This window comes from Copadichromis virginalis, linkage group LG20 (genome assembly GCF_057382275.1).
Source record: "Copadichromis virginalis isolate Kocher_CV1m ecotype Utaka linkage group LG20, C_Virginalis_male_GT1.1, whole genome shotgun sequence".
Taxonomy (NCBI): domain Eukaryota; kingdom Metazoa; phylum Chordata; class Actinopteri; order Cichliformes; family Cichlidae; genus Copadichromis; species Copadichromis virginalis.
In genome coordinates, this window is record NC_140637.1 from 15,352,403 (window position 1) to 15,358,642 (window position 6,240).

Consider the following 6,240-nt stretch of genomic DNA (forward strand, 5'->3'; position numbering starts at 1 on the left):
TAATGAAAACCTATACTTTGTTTCGGTCGAGTTCCCCATTCAAATGCATGTAACAGTGAGAAACGCACTGTCTTGGCGAAAGAAAGCGTTTTTGTACAACTTCATAGAAATAGCTGTAACTTTTGATAGAAGACTCAGACAAACATGTTTATGGCCTTATATTATAGAACTCAAGGTCTCCGTGCTGGGAAAACAGGTTTTGCAGGTGTTTGAGCTAAGATTTCCAAGTTATTCACATAATGAAAACCTATACTTTGTTTCGGTCGAGTTCCCCATTCAAATGCATGTAACAGTGAGAAACGCACTGTCTTGGCGAAAGAAAGCGTTTTTGTACAACTTCATAGAAATAGCTGTAACTTTTGATAGAAGACTCAGACAAACATGTTTATGGCCTTATATTATAGAACTCAATGTCTCCGTGCTGGGAAAACAGGTTTTGCAGCTGTTTGAGCTAAGATTTTAAAGTTATTCACATAATGAAAACCTATACTTTGTTTCGGGCGAGTTCCCCATTCAAATGCATGTAACAGTGAGAAACGCACTGTGTTGGCGAAAGAAAGCGTTTTTGTACAACTTCATATAAATAGCTGTAACTTTTTGATAGAAGACTCGGACACACATGTTTATGGCTTTATCTTATAGAACTCAATGTCCCCGTGCTGGGAAAACGGGTTTTAAAGCTGTGTGAGCTAAGATTTTAAAGTTATTCACATAATGAAAACTTATACTTTGTTTCAGGCGAGTTCCCCATTCAAATGCATGTAACAGTGAGAAACTCACTGTCTTGGCGAAAGAAAGCGTTTTTGTACAACTTCATATAAATCGCTGTAACTTTTGATAGAAGACTCGGACACACATGTTTATGGCTTTATCTTATAGAACTCAATGTCCCCGTGCTGGGAAAACGGGTTTTAAAGCTCTGTGAGCTAAGATTTTCAAGTTATTCACATAATGAAAACCTATACTTTGTTTCGGGCGAGTTCCCCATTCAAATGCATGTAACAGTGAGAAACGCACTGTGTTGGCGAAAGAAAGCATTTTTGTACAACTTCATATAAATAGCTGTAACTTTTGATAGAAGACTCGGACACACATGCACTGTAAACCCCAACAGTCTACCTGACTTATAAAGTTTCTGGATATAACAATTGAAACTCCTCACATAGTTAAAACAACTTAAAACTTTTCTGTTCGGTTAACGATTCAAACAGTTATAATTGTACATGGCTTAGAAGTTAAGAGTAAATACTGCTTTCTTAATTATGATTTTTGAGTAAATGTTTTTTTTCCGAGCTCCGCATGTCATGACGTCATGACCTTTTCTCTCTAACCTGAACGACGTTGACAGAAAATTCTGTTCAATATGGCTGCCCTTCTCGAGCGACTGGAGAACACATTTGGAGAAACTTGTAAGTAAAACGGAACCTTCGTTATGTTTATTTTTTTCCGTAAAAAAGCAAGTATATTAATATGTTGCAGCCAATAACTTGTTTTCGAATGCGCTGTTGTGTTAAAAGCACAGACCCAGGTGATGAATAGTTGTTCGCGCTCTTTTTCAAACATAGATTATGTCGTCAGTTTTACAGTTTTAACCGATTAAAACAGTTTTACGAAGAATCACACAAAGAAAGGGTCTTAGTGATATTTCAACGACCCCTTGCCAACGCAAGAAAGTTGGCGTTTTTACAACAGCAGCCTCATTGTTCGGCAGGGTTTTTTTTTTCTTCTCATTAGCATCATTCAAAAGTGACTTAGCTAGCAGTGGCAACTTCTATCTAAAACAATTGAAATATAGCAAGGTGTTGTATATTTAGTGTGCTAATAAGGTTTTCAATATTTTTATTTTTTCTTCCAAGGCTGAAGACCGAAGACCAAAAGACAGAAGAAAAAAAATTCAGACTGCAATTAATTTCAGGTGGAGACAGTAAACACAGGTGAGTTGAAAGATCTATTGAAGAGTCCTTTCTTCATGGCCATTAAACATTTTTAGGTTAAAAGACCTGTGTCATGAATCGCTGTGCGGCAGGCAGGAGTTGGACCCAAAATGCAGGACTCAGACTCAGGGGATGAACTCAAAATCACATCTTTAATTGCTGGTCACAGAAAACGAGCATACAAAACTAAACTGGGAAAATATAAACTCACACCTTGCAGAGAGGCACAGGAGGAAACACACAGCTTGAGGGACGACGCAGCACTGACTCAGAGAAACACAGGGTTTAAATACAAAGTGAAGTAACGAGGGGAATGAGACACAGAAGGAGAGCACAGCTGGGAGAAATCAGAACTGACGAGACAAGGGAGCAAAGTAGGATACACTCACATGAGACACAGACCTTCAAAGTAGAACAGGAATTAGCACAGATGCAAACTAGACTAGGGGAGACAGAGCAACTAAGAAACACAGAGGGCAGCTACCAAATACTCAGAACTAAACAGAATACAAGAACACCAAACTAAGACACTACACTAAAGAACAAGCTGGGACAACAAAGAGAACTAAGAACATAATACAAAAAACTCAGAGGCACAAGAAACTCAAAACACTGGGTCACTGACCCAGGACCGTGACAACCTGTTTTTTAAAAAAAAATCATGCCCTGGCTTTGTCACACCGAATCAAATAAATTCAAATTCAAATTCAAATTTTATTTGTCACGTACACAGTCATACACAGTACGATATGTAGTGAAATGCTTGGACAACTGCTCGTGACCTAAAGAAAACAAAAAAGGAAAAGGCTATGATTAAGATAGGAAATAAATATGAAAAATTAAAAAGGGTAAATTTAACTAGGAAGGAATAAAATATAAATTAAGGTTAAAAATGAAATAACTGTACAACACAAATTAGAATGAAGGGTAAATTTAACTGGGAGAATAAGATAAAATATATAAATTAAAGTTGAAAATAAAATAACTGTACAACAAAATACACAATATAGAACTATATAAGAATGTATGAAGAAATATAAATAAATATATACACAATAACAGCAGCATATACACAATAACAGCAGCGTGATTTAAGTAATGAAGTGAAACAATGTCCAGAATGTCCAGTGTGTGTAAGAACTGTATGTGTGGGTCAGTACTGTGTGGTGGTGTGATTGAGAGACCGTATCGCCTGCGGGAAGAAGCTCCTCCTCAGTCTCTCTGTGTTGGTCTTCAGGGAGCGGAATCGCTTTCCTGACCTCAACAGAGAGAACAGTCTGTTGTTGGGATGGCTGAGGTCCTTCACGATCTTCCTGGCCTTGGTCCAGCACCGCCTGCTGTAGATTGAGTGCAGGTCAGGGAGCTCGGAGCGGATGGTGCGCTCAGCTGACCGCACAACCCTCTGTAGAGCTCGTCTGTCCTGCACGGTGCTGTTCCCGAACCAGGTTAAGATGTTTCCCGTCAGGATGCTCTCTATGGTGCAGGAGTAAAAGTTCCTGAGCACCTTGGAGGGCAGTTGGAAGTCTCTCAAGCGTCTGAGGTGGTAGAGACGCTGACGGGCCTTTTTCACCACGGTGTTGATGTGACAGGACCATGACAGGTCCTGCGTGATGTGAACTCCGAGGTATTTGAAGCTGTCCATTCTCTCCACTGGGCACTCGTTGATGACAGGGGTCTGGTAGTTCCTCTCATGTTGAAAAGATCTATTTTCATGGCTCCCCCCATTACCATTTCCTTGTACTTCTTTCTACCAGTCTATTTTATTTTGTGACATTAACATCTTAAATGTACCCCTAATTATTAATAGCTGTGTTAGTATTTATAATGCTTTTTTTTTTTTTTATCATGTGCAGCTCTACCAAGGGTCAGTGGCACAGTTCACCTTTTGTGGTAAGTTATAACACTTCATATGTGGTCACATAAGTAAGTTGTTTCATCAGTTGTTCAGTTCTTATAAAATGTTGTATAATTGTACCAAATCACTGAGGATACATCCAATGTGTAAATCACAATCAACAATTTTACTGTGATATTCGCTCGTGTTTAGAGAATCTCCATTAGCTTTGTTACTGAGTTTCCATTTTTGTAGGGGCAAATTTGTATTAAAAATTAATATTTTCATATGATGTGAAATGACTCAATCATTTCTAATTTTTAGAAGAAACCATTCATTAAGTCCCTTAAGGTGAAGATTTCATATATTGATAATGATAAAATTAACACAAATTAAAAGTTTCACTGATAAACACACAATTTTTCCTTGCTTTGAACCCCATGTTCTATATAGATTACAGCTCTGATCTGGAGAACACTATTTTAAAATACTGTGTAGGGTTTTTGTCAAATGATTAAGAAACAGACTCTCTGTCACAAGAGACAGAAAGGTTGTATCTTAAAAGAAAAGTCTCCAAAATTTAGTAGAGTCTGATGTCATGCAGTTTCATAAACATGTATTCTCCCCAAAGAATGACACCTGAAAACTTTGCGTTAAATGAACTTTTCTTTTCCCTTTTTAGGAGGCACCTGATATCAACGTGAAACGCACTGCAGTACTTCGTGCCCTTCCTGTATACCTGTGGGAGGAGGACCCAAAATTCTTTTAGACATGTCATGTAAGTGTATTTTTGCATTACTTAAATTCTGCCAGTAAGATAAAATGCTATGGATTTCTTTAAATACAATTTAATACCCTAGCAGCTAACAAATTGTACAAACAAAATACCCTCTCTTTAGAAAACCCTCACACACAAACACACACAGGTCAGGAGCAGGGCACAGGCATATCACAGCACTATGGCTATGCTGCAGGTGGCCCAAAAGCCAGGCTGAAGTCAAGATTTAGTTTCTTTTTGAGATAAAGTCATGAAATAAAAAATTACTTTTTTTTTTTAGAAAAATAACAAAAATACAAATTATGTAATGCAAAAAGCTAACACGTTAATGTACATTTTTCAAAAAAAGTAGAGTACCCTAACTCGTTACAAAGTAACCTACTACACTGCTGAATGTTTTGCTAGATTACAGGTCATGCTTGTCACATTCTCTCAAACCAACCTTACTTATTTAATTGGGGCAATCATGGCTCAAGAGCTGGCAGTTTGTCTTGTAATCAGAAGGTTGCCGGTTCGAGCCCTGGCTCCGACAGTCTCGGTCGTTGTGTCCTTGGGCAAGACACTTCACCCGTTGCCTACTGGTGGTGGTCAGAGGGCCCGGTGGCACCAGTGTCCGGCAGCCTCGCCTCTGTCAGTGCGCCCCAGGGTGGCTGTGGCTGCAATGTAGCTGCCATCACCAGTGTGTGAATGTGTCTGGATGACTGAATGTGTAAAGCGCTATACAAATACAGGCCATTTACCATTGATACTGTGTCTATTCCAGGCGGACGCATTGGATGAGTCGACCCTCATTGACACTCCAGTTGCCCTTCTCACTGTGGTTACCGACTAGGGCTGGGTATCGTCACTGATTTCTAGAATCGATTCAATTCCGATTCACAAGGTCCCGAATCGATTCGATCCACGATTCGATTCGATTTAAATCTGGGAAATTTTGACAGTCAGAAATATTATAATTCAGATCAGTACATTTACATATTTTTGTATCAATAAAAAGGAAGCTGACACAAGCAAGACTTTATCACAGGTGTGAGCATCACAGCAGATGCCTTTGTGTCAAAGTAGCTGAAGATAAAACACAGAAATACATGAAGGTGAGTTTCCTGGCCTGGGATTTTATAAAAATATTCTGCAGTACATCAAAAACGAAAGAAAACCATTAATCAACATATGAACATTACCTCTGAAGTTACAGCGGTTTTATTAGAGACACGGCGTTTTGCATTTTGAATAATTTTAAAAAGTTTAAATTTGTTCAGTATTGAACAGCAGAAATTAGGTTTTCTTTTCGGAAGTAAGTAAAAGGGAAAAAAACAGCGGCCGACAGCGCTGTAAACAACAGTAGACTTGTGCGTAACAAGCAAGCGAATAATGCAGAAAACAGACAGACAAAGAGAGACAGAGAGAGGGAGGGAGAGAGAGAGGGAGAGAGAGAGAGAGAGAGAGCTGTGCATCGCGGTGGAAGCAAAACAGGAAAAGTCAGAGTGAATTCATGACGATGTTTATGTGAAGCGTAGTTTGGATCTTCTTTTGCTGCTGGTTCGGTCAATGTTGTTTGGAGAGACATCAAACTAACAGCTTTAGAATCGGCGCATAAAGGGCGTGAACACAAAGCGCGGACCGCCGACAGATCAGAATCAGCGAGCTGTCGGCTTTCAGCCCCGAGCGTGAGAAAGGCGACATCTCACTGATTC

At 39.2% G+C, this 6,240-nt stretch overlaps 1 long non-coding RNA gene across 1 annotated transcript; it reads left to right on the plus strand.

Moving 5' to 3' along the window:
• Positions 1 to 1,331: 1,331 nt before the first annotated feature.
• Positions 1,332 to 4,533, plus strand: LOC146684477 (uncharacterized). The gene is made up of 4 exons (XR_014917180.1): positions 1,332 to 1,409; positions 1,857 to 1,934; positions 3,788 to 3,824; positions 4,451 to 4,533. It is a non-coding gene; the product is annotated as an uncharacterized LOC146684477 (long non-coding RNA).
• Positions 4,534 to 6,240: the final 1,707 nt, after the last annotated feature.